General features: G+C 35.2%; 1 protein-coding gene across 4 annotated transcripts in view; it reads right to left on the bottom strand.

Moving 5' to 3' along the window:
- The window catches only part of LOC147833971 (uncharacterized), a 386,870-nt gene that overhangs the window by 142,452 nt on the left and 230,180 nt on the right, over positions 1–14,238 (bottom strand). For 2 of the 4 annotated variants that reach the window (XR_015507557.1, XR_015507565.1), the window contains one exon: positions 2,513–2,835. The exons of the other annotated variants lie outside the window; for them this stretch is intronic. The gene's annotated coding sequence lies outside the window, so the exon portion shown is untranslated. The remainder of the gene's footprint in view (positions 1–2,512; positions 2,836–14,238) is intronic. 4 annotated transcript variants of the gene reach the window in all.

Below are 14,238 nucleotides of genomic sequence, written 5' to 3'. Positions count from 1 at the left end.
TAACCACTTTATTTTAATTTACCAACATTACTTGGTCAAATAGCTTCAATAGTCAATATATATATATATATGTATATATATATATATGTATATATATATATATATATATATATGTATATATATATATATATATATATATATATATATATATATATATATATATACATATATATATATATATATATATATACATATATATATATATATATATATATATACATATATATATATATACACATATATATATATATATATATATATATATATATATATATATATATATATATATATATATATATACATATATATATACATATATATATATATACATATATATATATATACCTATATATATATACATATATATATATACACATATATATATATATATATATATATATATATATATATATATATATATATATATATATATATATATATATATATATATTCTAACAAAATATCTCATCTTTTTATAATAAAACAAATATAAGTGTTAAAGAGACACTTAAACCGGATTAATAACATCTTAAAGTGTGTGCAGTGGTAACGTGTAAATGTTGAACAATCAAAGCTTTAAAGTAGATCTACATCTGTAGGGTGTGAATATTAACGATACAGTAAACCTCAAACTCTGTAAACAAAACTAATAATGATAATCAAATCTGAACTTATAAGTAAAGGAAGCTAGTGGCTGGGATGCACAATAAAAGAAACCAAAAAGCCACTCTGACGACATCTTAACATCTTTTTTTTATTTACAATCTCTTCACTGCTGCTATACGGCACTTATTTTTGCATGTGCTGACCTAAAGTGCATATTCTGACCCATAGTGACAAGCACTTGCCCGTGGTTTCCTGGACCATTTACAATGGGCTTTACGCTCGTGCTCCCCTGGCATTTCTCGTAACTAGGCGACCATCAAGCGTTTTCTCAGAGAGATATAAACGGAGAAACCATTGCTGCAGTTCCGATGCAAGTTTTTAAAGAAAAGTATAAACAGCTGCAGTGTTTAAGTGAGCTGTATTTGTCTGAGGTAATTAGTCTGCCGTTTTTACTGCAATGTGTATATTCCAAATATAAAGTCAAGTAGATAAAGATAGAGTAGTAGTTAGTTCCACTTACATGAATCGCGGTGCGCGAGTTAAGTTGTTTTCAACTAGGTGCAGCTGGAAAATGTTTGCATTTCATGTTCGCAACATGTGTGTGTCACTTCCGTTCGTGGGTCATGCAAGTCGCACATTGGAAATGACAAACTGGCACCCTAAGCTTATAGGCATTGCATCCAAGATGCTCAGCAGCCACATTTTAATAAAACTATAGCCTTCATGCCGAAACTTTTTTAAATCGATATTGGTGTTTAGTCAATAAATATCGATACAGATTTCATCCCCCAGCCCTAAGCAGGACCAGAAAAATAGCAGAAACCAAAACCAAAAACATAGATGGATTAAAACAGGAGTAAAGGGGAATCTCCTGTGCTTACATGTGAACCGACTGACCAAAATACTTTTATAAACAAGGCCATAGAAAAACTTCCTTGTTCAGCAAGGCATCGACCCAGAGGGGAAATGTATGGTTCAACAGTGTGGTCTGAGGAAAAAAAAATTGTCCTAGACAGACTCCAAGTATCACCTCAACTGCAACATATTCATGTTTATGTTAAATAAAACAGTTTCAGAGTAGGTTTGATCTTATAATCCTGTTGCTATGACAACTCTGAGATGAACAAAACAGTCTAAGATCAGGTCAAATTGGTAACAAACCCGAGTTAACGCAGTCATTTCTGTACAAATAATAAGAATCCTCAGTCTGTTGATGTACTTAAGTCTGCACCATAAACTGTAAATAAAGGTAAACCAATCCAAAAAAACACCTGAAATTGCAATTTGTACAACTTCACAGCTCAAAGTAAATACTGATTTAAAAAAAAAATGAATGGAAGTGCTTTAACAAAAATGCGACCTTCAGTTCTCATTCCTTTCTTTTATCGGAAGTGCTTTACTCAACCCTCACATGTCTATTAAGGAAAGCAATAAAAAGCCTAGATGAGTTTATTTGCTGTGGTAATCAACATCATCCAGCATTTACTTAAGTGAAAGTATTGAAAACAGCCCACGTGAGTCAGACAGATGTAATCCAGATGTCTGTACTCTGAATTACACACGCACATATATACGCACCCAAAAAAAGGCTAATCTATGTCACTGTGAATGTGAAGAGTGAGCTATCGCTTTGCGGATCTGAAGGCAGCAGAGAGCGAATCAAACATGCAGATAGAAGGGCATAGTGTGGCACCTCAAATTGAGTGCCTTGAAAGTAGACTAATGCGTCAGGCTGCCTTGAAAGAGGAAGAGTGCAGTTCTTTCCATTCCTGAGCTTCAAGGACTCTCCTAAATTGGTTGGTGGGGCAAAGAAGAAGATAGGAATGTGTGCGAGCGTGCGTGAGTGTGTGAGAGAGAGAGCGAGATATGGGGAAAGAGGGAGAATAAAAGATAGAGAAAGAGTTACCTGCTGTACTCAGCTCTTGAGAGGTTCAAAATTCCAGTCTTAAGCTGATAACAGTGCCAACTCAAAGTGCTAGTCAAAAGGTCGAAAGTCTACCCTGTCAGGAGCCAGGAGAACTGTGCAAGGAGATCTGGGCCACAGGAAAGCCAGCAGCTGTTTCCATCAAAGCCATCTCTCATCTGAGTGGCTATCTTCCTCCTGCGCGAGGTCCAATAATTTCGGTATTCAAGCGTCCCCACCTCTACAATGGACAAGTGCTCTCAACACTTCAGATATGGTGGTGGGAAATGTAAAAGATCCTCCATCTCTTACCAATGGTTCAACAGCTTTAAAAGAAAGCCAGATACATGTAAACAATGGTACCTGACAATGGCTGACATGCAATTAAACAGCTTTTGTCACTGAGATTGTTTTCACAGTAAGCCAAAACTTGACATTTTAATTAAACATATTTCAAAAAAGAAAAGGATTAAAGATTTGTTGAACAAACAAATTGCAGTAGTTTATTTAATCAACTTCAGTAAGCAAACAATTATTTGAGCAAGTGCAATGCAGACTGCAAAAAACTTTGTGACTAATTGTGAGGAAAGTAAAAAAAAGTCACCTTATTAAAATTTAATCAAAATACAGAAACTTGCTGCCGAGCAGGATCTCACAGCTGAAATCAAATGTAACTATTTGACTTTATTGGTGCCCTGACAACTAATTAAAGGCAACAATAACAAGAACAACTAATGCAAATTTGTTGAAAGTAGCCTTAAATTAATGGATACTTCGACCAACTCAAAACTGATGAACAAATAGAGGGAGAAAGTCATTTCTAAACTGGAGAGATGATCAGCATCAGCATATATTAAAGACTACATTTACACAGAAATAAGTAATCAAATTATTTGCCTTAATCTAATTAAGACAATAATAAGATTAAGGTGTTTACATGAGTTGCTTTTTAAATGTTACTTTCATGATCCTGTTTTACATGTTATAGCATAATTCAATTAACGTCACTGCGTTACCGCGCTATCCACATTTCCTCAGGAGTTTCATGTAGTTTTGGAATTTTTTTTTTATAATTTGTCGTCTTAAACTCTAGTTTGGCACTTCCACTTTCATTAAGGAACATTTCATGCATGCCCCTGTGACAAACAAGATATTGGATGCGAGTATGAACTGCTGGAAAAGTGTTGTTTTACTGGAATTTCATACCGCATGCTGAATGGAAGAAAACAAAAACTCTGAATTTCACAATGCAGGTGTCTGTGGTTTTCACTGACTCGGTAGGTGCAAAGAATAGTGTCAAACAGCTGGGTTTGTGTGGAATATCCTGTCGCAGAGAAAACTCCTATTTATATTTATACATTATTTGTAATACAATTTTGTCATTAAATACAAGTCAGAACTGCACCTTTAAAACTCAAGCTCATGCACAGAACAACATGAGCATTTATAGAAAATAAACAAATGTAAATATCCCTTATTATGAGCCCTGTGGAGCGAGTTCTTACACCTCTATGATTAGTCACATGCTCAACAGAAAGGGCTGCGATTTGCTCTAACGTTCTGGCTCTGTTCACTGATGAGTAAAACAGATGTGGCTATCACAGTTGATCAATGATACATGCAGAGGAGAAAAGTCGCTTTGCAGACAAGTATCTCTATAACAGCCGAGAGTGGAGGAAATGTCAAGCCAACAGGTCAAACGGGCCACAGTGAGAGAGAGAGAAATGGAGTTTACTTTCATTTTCTCAATCCCAGTGAAACAGCTTCTGCTGTATGTCAGTGAAAGCACTCACCTCTCTCGCCACAGTATTCTACCGCAACGTAATAACAGGTTATGATCTATTACTGAACCGGTGCCAAATTGTCCACATCTGAATTGGCCCCCGCAATTTGTGCCACGCCACTGCGAAGAAACAATTAGTTTTGACACCCCTAACGGTAAGTTTGATTAAGGTGTTTTTATATGTCAGTACTGCACTTCAATAATGCGACTAAAATCTGCATACTCCAAGGATTAATTTGATTTCTCTTTAGTTCAATTATGACTGTAATTGGATTAAATTAATAAAAAATGGCTGCTTACATGGTAGAGTCTTAATCAGAATATTGTCTTAATCGCATTAAAATTGGATTATTGGTGTCCATGTAAACATACTCAATGTGTGCCTTTAGTTATAAAATAACAGTAAGGCAGACACCTTCACTCCTGGGCAAATAGGTGCTAATTTCTTAAAATGCAAGTATGCTTTGCAGACCTTAATTTTATTCAGTGCAAACAATGCATATATTGAGTGCAAATCATTATTTCATTAGCACCTTCATGTGCAATCACATTTGCTCTAGTCAATCTTTTCTAAGCTAGCCTACTGTCAGGTTATTTTGATCCAATTTTACATTGTTCACTTTGGAAGAAAAAAAGTTCTATCATTTCACAAAAGTAATAAACTTGAACATATATTCATACTCACTTCACAGAAAGTCAAAAGGTCTTTGGAAGTTTTTTTTTCTTTTTTTATCCTTTCGTAAATGTTACAAGTCATTCAGGTTTCTTTGCTATTTTCACCTGGTAAATAGATGTTCATGAGCAGAAGTTGTGTTCATATAAGGGAGTATCCATAGTAACAGTATACTGTTCAAGCACTTTTCATTAGGATCATTATCAGTTGGAACATTGACGTAACACGTATGACCATTATTTATAACTCTGTTCTAAAAGTGTATGACTTGTGTCTCTCAGAAAACCAGACATAAAATTGTACAGTTGGGAAAAAGTCCTATAATTTTCTTTTAAAAGGTCAGTTGACTCTTAAGAGACTAATAAAAAGAGTCAACTAAAAGAAAAACACTTTGAAAAATCTCCAACACTTTAGTTGGTTAATGGGATCAACATCTTAAGAAAGCATTTGTTTAAACATTCTGATCAAGTCATGCCTGTGATGGAGGCTGATTCTTCAAATAACTCATCATCAGACAAAACTTGATATGTTAAAATCAATGCCATTGTTACTGTCATATAATGCATTCAAACACTGAGGATTGAGGCTTCTCTGAAGCTGAAATTTATATTTGGTGTTGGACGAAAGGTGATTTACTGTAACTGACTTTAAATGTGGCATGGTTGTTGGTGCCAGACGAGCTGGTCTGAATATTTCAGAAAATGCTGAATTAAAGGGGTTTTCACGCACAACCATCTCTAGAATTTACAGAGAATGGTCTGAAAAAATGAGAAAATATCAAGTGAGCAGCAGTTCTGTAGGGATAAATGCCTTGTTGATGCAGAGGAGAATGGCCAGACTGGTTTGAGCTTGTAGAAAGACAACAAAAACTCAAATAAACACTTCCTACAACCGAGGTTAGCAAAAGAGCATCTCTGAATGCACAACATGTCGAACCTTGAGACAGATGGGCTACAGCACAGGAAGAACAGGAAACTGAGACTACAATTCGCTCACCAAAATTGGACAATAAAAGATTGTAAAAACTTTGCCTGGAGCCTTGCCTAGAGTCTTTTAGATGGTTCATATGAAATTTTGCATCAACAACATGAAAGCATTAATCCATCCTGCCTTGTATCAACAGTTCAGGTTGGTGGTGGTGTTGGTGTAATAGCGTGGGAGGTATTGTTGCTGACCATGCTTGTCCCTTTAAGAACACAGTGTTCCCATATTCTGATGGCTACTTCCAACAGGATAATGCACTATGTCATAAAGCATGAATCATCTCAGACTGTTGAACATGACAATGAGTTCACTGTACTCAAATGGCCTCCACGTTCACCAGAGCTTAATCCAATAGAGCACCTTTGGGATGTAGTGGAACGGGAGTTTTGCATCATGGATGTGCAGCTGACAAATCTGCAGCAACTGCATAATGCTATCATGTCAAAATGGACCAAAATCTCTGAGGAATATTTCCAGTACCTTGTTGGATCTATGCCACGAAGGACTAAGGCAGTTCTGAAATCAAAAGGGGGTCCAACCCAGTACTAGTAAGGTGTACCTAATAAAGTGGCCAGTGATTGTGCATCAGTCGCAACAGACTTGATCATCTAAACAATCAAAAAAAGTAAGTTTTTAGATAGGAAGGGTTAATAAAAACAGATATCCTAACAAACCATTTTAATTTTTCTTTTTTTTTTTGGAGAAATGAGGGACTGTGAAATGCATTTAGAGAAGATGAACTTTGCCTAATATTGGATGTAAGTAAACATATTATAGGACACTTCCAAAACAAAAATAGGCATTTTTTTAATATCACAACAGGGACACTTTCAAAAGCACCTATTTTCAATTGATTGATATGCTTATTTCCAGACTAAATATACAAGCGCACAAAGACAGATGTGCACACAGAGGGAGTGATTAAAATCTAATTATTTTCTTTCATTATCTTCAGAAAGATGGTGTCCAGAAGTCACAGAAAAGCATAATTCCTTTTTTGCCATTTTATATTTGCATAGAAGTAGAAAAACAATTAGACGCATGGGGATTAGACATATTAGCACTGTCCCTTGGAAATGAATTTATTACCTGGCAGCCCACTTAATTGATTTCGTGCCACTGCATCTCCTTTCTTGTCTTAAATCCCGATGCCGTCTGAATGTAAATACTCCCAAATTTGAGCAACTACCCGGAGTGTGAAAAAAAAAAAAGAAGCCGAGATCATTTTCGATCTGCACGAATGAATCAATATCTTCTCCAGCATGTGTCAATTGACGCCAACGTGCAGCTAGCAGTGAACCAGAGGGTGTGCGAAGGTGCTCATGGAGTCTTTAATGGAGTCTCAGAGGGATATAACGAGGAGCTCCTCGTACCTGTTTCAATTTGTGTTTACTAAGTAGGAACATGCACAACGAACAAAAGCCTTTGATAACGGAATCATCCCCGAGCCCCTATTTCCAGAGAAGAGTCTGTCTCGCTAACGACAACACGAGGTTAACAGCAAATTCAGAAATAATGTGCTATTTCCCTGTGGACCTCCCCCTGTCCTTTTCATTTTCTTTGTGCCTGAGGAGCGTTGTGGATGAGGGGGACAGATTCCTCACTAAGTCAACATGATGTGACTGCACTGCTGCCAGTGTTTGTGGCAGAGGATGGTCCGGGCTGCCCAGGGAAATTAAGTCTCTCATAGGTGCTGTTCGGATTGGTAATGGCCACCGGTGTGTGCCTGGAAAAACAAAAGCAAAAGCGGCGCCTCGCACTGACCACTGTTTTGAGAAACTGAAGGGTTGGTTGTTTGTATTGCTTCCTCAGAAAGACAAGACCGGAATGCACAAGTGGGAACTGTGATGGTGCATATGTACTTAAGAAATAATTTCACAAATCTCAGTATAATCGATAGGGCGTAGTTTCAAAAATACATTGATTGCTTTGTATTGACTTGTTCTGTAAAACACAAACCACATTTGCATTTTAAACTCATTGCAGCAGGGGCCAAAATGAACATTTTCCTTATGCAGAGGGGGGAAAAAATGCAGGAAAATGTTCAGCTAAACATTAGAATTAAATGGTGATTTACTAAACATTATAGGGAATTGCAATATAATGAATGATTTAACTCAAATTCTTAAAATCCAAATATTAAAATGAATAGCTTTACTCTGTGATGTAGAGCAGGGCTTTTCAAAGTGTGAAACTGCTAAAAACACTGTTTATATTTCAATAAAAAGGTAGTATTTTTTTTCCTTCTTACTTTCAATAAAAATGTAACATGTTGGACAGTATAGAGTTGAAGTCAACCCTCCCCCCCCAAACAAACCATTGGTATACAATAATTTGCCTAATTATCTAATCTGCCTAAGTAACCTAATCAACCTAGTTAAGCCATTAAATAGCCCTTTAAGCTGAATATAGTGTCTTGGAAAATATCTAGTAAAATATTATTCACTGTCATCATGGCAAAGATAAAATAAATTAGCTATTAGAAATGAGTTATTTAAACTATTATTGGGCTGCAACAACGAATCGATTAAATCGATAAAAATCGATTACTAAAAGCATTGGCAACGAATTTGCGAAGTAAACGGCCCCTCTTCATCTCTCGCGCACTGATACAGAGTTTAGTGCCTCAAGAAGACATAGGATGATGCGGAATAATCTCTACAGAATCCTACTTTTGTTCTGTTTTGAAGTGAGAACCATAGAGAACCTAGTGCTGGTGTTTGTGTCTGGCGCTGAGCTAGAGAAAGACAGCGGGTTAAAGTTGCTTTTGTTTTCGGTATTCCTGACACATTCAGTGATAGACGGCATTAACTCAGAAACCTCTTACCCTAAAAAGACCTAAACTGTGTTTCCTACAAAAAGACAAAAGCAGGTTAGGTATCACAGCTGTCTTTTTTTTTTTTTTTCGCTCGATATTACGAGCACTGCTCTGTTTAAGCGGTCGCAATATGCGATGTAGCAGAGAGAGCTTGCGCAGAGCAGAGCTCTCAGTATGGCACTGTCGGAAAAGTGCTTCTTATTTAAGAAAAAAATAAACAGGGGCGCTAATAATTCAGGGGGTATGTATATATATATATATATATATATATATATATATATATATATATATATATATATATATGTGTGTGTGTATATATATATTTTTTTTCAGCTAGTCATAGTTTTAACATTTAGAAACACAATTTATATGAGTTGCTGTTGTTACATTACATTGGTAATTCCAAATATTAAATTTAATAGTAAATTTCAAGAGATTTAATGTGTACATTTAAGAGATGATGATGTGTCATCAATATTCAAAGAGATTTACAAAAAAGGATTAAAAAAAACTGACTTTTCTGAATGTTTTGAAATACAACATTTGAACATAGTCTTTAGGTGTGGTAAATGTACTGTATTACTGGTGATGTACGTTTGGTTAATCAGTTACATAACCCAATGAAACATTACTTCATTCTACGTTTAACATTGACAAAAAAAAAAACTCTTATTTGAAACTTTAAATACCATAGACTAAATACACTTACCATTAAAAAAAAGATTTTAAAACAATAATAAAAAATTCTAAATCATAATGTATCTTTATAAGGACACATGTAAACTATTTCCACAAACCAAAGATAGAGATTTGCTTTAATCGAAATAGCATCCAGATTTAATTAAATAAAGCAAATAATAATCACTTTAATTAAATAATATCCAAGGCAGTGTGAAAAATGTAAAATTTTTATACTCGCAAGTTCAGAGTTCAAAACTGAGACTGGTATAAATCTGACTAGAGCTTAATTCACAAGTCTGAAGTCCACAACGGTGGTAATGAATGTCCTAGACCTTTATAAATACTGTATGTGCTTCCTGTGCCGAAAATGTGAACATTGCCTTTGTCATTTCCAGACGATTAAAACCAGATTCATATGGCGAAGAATTACATTAATGATTCCGCCTAATTATCCCGTGACTTGTCTAAATTAACACAATTAAGCACCATTTTCAGTGGGATCTCTGGATGAGATACACAAGTCATACTCCAAGACCAATTACGCCATTAGTGCCACCAGATGTTCACACAGCTGTATTCACACTGACAACAGCACAGAGGGTTAAATTAACTAGAGTAATTGAACAATAAAACTGGGCTGACGGAGTTCTTTGGAATAAATTAAAACATGGCTTTCAGAGAGATAATATCTCTAAAGAGAATTAGAGGAACGCATCAATTTTGCCTAGAACAGGACATAATGGCATATGCACACAACGAATCTGATATTTAACACTAACGAGCAGCATTTGTTTAGCTACAAGAACAGTTACAATATAGCAGTCATTCTGACCATTTATAAAAAAATGATTAATTGGATTTACTTAAAAAAAATTAAGGTTAGTGGCTGCAAACAATTTAATTGGGCTGAATTTAAACAATTAATTTTAGCTGAACATTACTAAATTTTGTTGGATTATATTCAACACATAATGCATTTGCATTTTTTTTTTTTTTAAGTGTACGAAATGGTATCAAATTTGTTATTTGTGTGTCATATTTATTTTTGGAGCTTCTCTAAAGAGATTTTAGAATGAAGATTCAATTCTCTGTTCAATTTTTCCTTTGTTCCATTCTTTATTTGTTTCTTTCTTTCTATTAGACAACATTTTGACTTTTGATCTATGCAAAGCACTTTTACAACTGGAAAAAAAAAAAAATGTGCAGTCACCAAATATGTCAGGGATTTGGGTTAGGAAAAGGAGTGAGAACTCAAGTACAAGAAACTGATGGGTTTATTAATAAAAAAAAACTTAACAAAAACAACCCTAAGGGGGAAAACATAAAAATACAAAAGACAGATTTGGCTGGGCTGGTAGAGAAGTTCAGGACAAGACACGGCAGGGACGTACAATGTATGACAAACTGTACTGTAAAAAATGCAAAACAAAACAAATTGATTAAGTTTACTTAACATTTTTAACAAATTTATATGAATTGAACCTAAAAAAATAAGTTCTCCCAATGAAATCTCAATAATTGTGATGTTTCAGCTCATTTTAATTAAGTTAATTAGTTTGAACAAGTAAAAAAAATAATAATAATAATTTTGAGTGTGGCACAGGACAGCAGGCAAGAGGAAGTTGTAAACAAGAGCAAAATGACAAACAAACAGGTGAACATAAACTGATAATGGGTTAACAAGGAGGGTGGAACTAGACAATAAACTGAGCATGTTACAAAGACACAACAAAAGCCATGTGCTCACCTAAAACAGGACTAGAACATGTAGCTAATGAGAACTCATTAACTGCATTCATATAAAGTGTAAAGACAGGCCACGTGCAACAAATAATAGCAACAGAACACAAGACACAAGTACACGATAAATAAAACACCTACCAAATGCTCACACATGCGACATGCATGTTCTAATCCCAGCTCCAACCAAAACCAAAACCAACTAGACTAAAGAACACCATGCAATGAACAAAACAACAAACACACCACGATGAAAGCACGAATCCCTGGACCTGGACCCTGCGTCAAGCTGGAGCATGCACAGTCCGAGCACAGCCAAGACGTCTCTCATACAAAGACCAAGACAGACAATAGCTACGTTTCCATCCACCTAATTTTATAGATGCGCATACATTTTAAAGATGCGTATAAAAAACATCTGCACATAATGGAGTAGAATAAACTTCAATAAGAAAAGATGCACGTAAACTGCGATGAAAACAATTTTACCAAACAAATTCCAGTATGTGCATTAAAAAAGGTCATGTGATTTTGTTATAAGAGATAATGTGATGATAAAAATGTGTTTGAATAGACAAAGCAGCAGGCTGGGCACACTGTAAACCATCCGAAATGTTGTTCTCGTCATCCTAAACTGCCTAAACTATTTTTGTATAATTGTTATATTATTAATTACCTCCAGAATTAAGAGCATCTGTGCTCTGGGTCTCATGCCTTCAAACGCCACCGCGCGTTCACTGTGTTTCAGAATTGCCTTCTGAGGACCAAGTCATTTATAAAATAATAAAAAAGATTGACACAGCTTTTCCTACTGCAGCAAATGTTATGTTTACTGTTAATATTTGGTGCCATATAATCAGGAAGTGACAATTTTGTTGGCTTTGACTTGATGGATGGAAACACTGCTGTATTTGTACATCTTTGATGCAATAATCCAGTTTTGCGCATAACGTTATTTCACATTTTTGGATGGAAACATAGCTAGCAAGAGCTGAGAGCTGAGAGAGAGAGAGAGAGAGACATAAAACAACAGCATGTGTAAACACAATCCACGTGCAACAAACAACGACAACACAGACAGAATGCAAGACATGAGTATACATGCTAAATAAAACACCTTCCATGCACTCACACATGCAACATGCAAGTTCTAATCCGCCAACCAAAACAAACAAGACTTAAGAACACCATGCCATGAACAAAACAACAAACACACCATGACGAAAGCCCGAGCATGCCCTGACCGTCCGCACCCATGTCAAGCAGGAGGCCCAAACGCAGCCAAGACGCTGCTCATACAAAGACAAACAATGACAGAAAATATGAGTGCTCCACCAGACAATACTCGAGTTGAGCACAACATACTAGACAGGACTAGTGTCAGGACTCCAAAACAAGAATTAACAAGAATGAAGTGGCAGAATCCTGCTAATATTATAGCTAATTACACATTAACATATTTTTACATTAATCTCTATCTTAAAAAATATATAAGTCTTAGAATATGACACCTAATAAACATTATAGACATTCAAATCAGCACATAGTAAAAACTTAATGCTTTAATAATATGCCATTTATAATCTGTACAGTTTATTTGACCATTTTGACCATTGGAGAAAAAATATTTCTGTCATCTTTTACATTTTGATAAAAATAGCAATATTAGATTAAATTATACATGCACTTAAGATAATTCAGGGTGCAACAGTTATAATAGGGCTGGGAGATTAATCGAAAAGTAACAGAAATCAACATTCAGAACCTATAATCTATCTTACTGAGCCAGGACAATTTTTTAACTACTTTTTCTACCGTGTGGAGTCACGTGACCCCGTTCTGTTAAGGCTGATTTATACTTATTATATTATTATTATGATATTATGCTTCTGCCAAGCGCACGCATACGGTCCGGCACAGCATTCGCATACACGTGCACCTCTTAAAAAAATTCACACATCACAAATGTTACAACTACACATTACTGTACAAAACTTGTCACAAAACCTGTCACTATATGTAATTTGTAAACTATGAGGGCAAAAACATAAATCATTTATTAATTTTAATAGAGTTAAAATGTTCAATAATAAAGATTTGGATTTTAGGCCAAATCCCAAAGTCCTGAATTATATGGGTAATATTTCAACATAGCAAAATGTAAAAACTAACCTTATTTCGACTGTACAATCTTGTTTCTGCAGTACTTAGTGTGGCTGCAGAAAAATATAGAATTGTGACACTTTGTAGTGTAAAATCAGCTTAAATTTCTTGTCTTATCTCATCCACATGGGGCTGAATATGGACTAGCAAACAACCAACTCCACAAAGAGGTGATTTTCACAGAAATAAAAACACTTTCGAAATTGGTACAACCAGAACTACCTCAAAACTTTCAAGCAATTCTCTGTAGTACTCAGTCAAGAAAGCTCAGAGGTTAATTGGCAATAAGTCACAGCGTATCAAGTTAGCTGCCACTTCATGTCAATTGCAGCGCAGTAGTTGACCCTTCTTTTCTAACTAAGTTAGCATCTTTCTTCAAGCAGAAACGACTCTATCAATTAGCAAGAACAATCCCACTGGAGGTGCAATCTGTAATAGATATGCACTTTTACACACCAACGGAAACACAGATTTTAAAACATTTAATTGAGAATGATTGGGTCATCTAATTAACCCAAACACTCATGGGCTTTAACAATTTGGCAAATTTTCTGCTTCAAGACTTTAAAGCTCTAAATACAGCTATATTAGTCGCTTCTAAACACCATTGGGCTTAATACACAATCCAGGAAGGTCCTAACATTTGGTACCATTTATTGACCATTACAGAGTTCACTAATGAACACAGAGGCCACACCATGGGCATTAGCAATATATTTGTGACAAATTTAAAGGCACAGTTCAGCAAAAACATGAAAATAAGCTTTTTATACTGCCATGCAAGATATATTTATGTGTTATAGATGAAAGTGTGGACCTTGATGTTATAAAATGTCTGGCACTTTAAAAATGAAAATAAAACACATAAAAAACATACAACAAAATTA

This window comes from Danio rerio, chromosome 14, assembly GCF_052040795.2.
Source record: "Danio rerio strain M-AB ecotype USA chromosome 14, GRCz13ab, whole genome shotgun sequence".
NCBI classification, from domain to species: Eukaryota; Metazoa; Chordata; class Actinopteri; order Cypriniformes; family Danionidae; genus Danio; species Danio rerio.
Note: the sequence above shows the minus strand (reverse complement) of the source record. Positions and strands in the feature narration are given on the sequence as shown.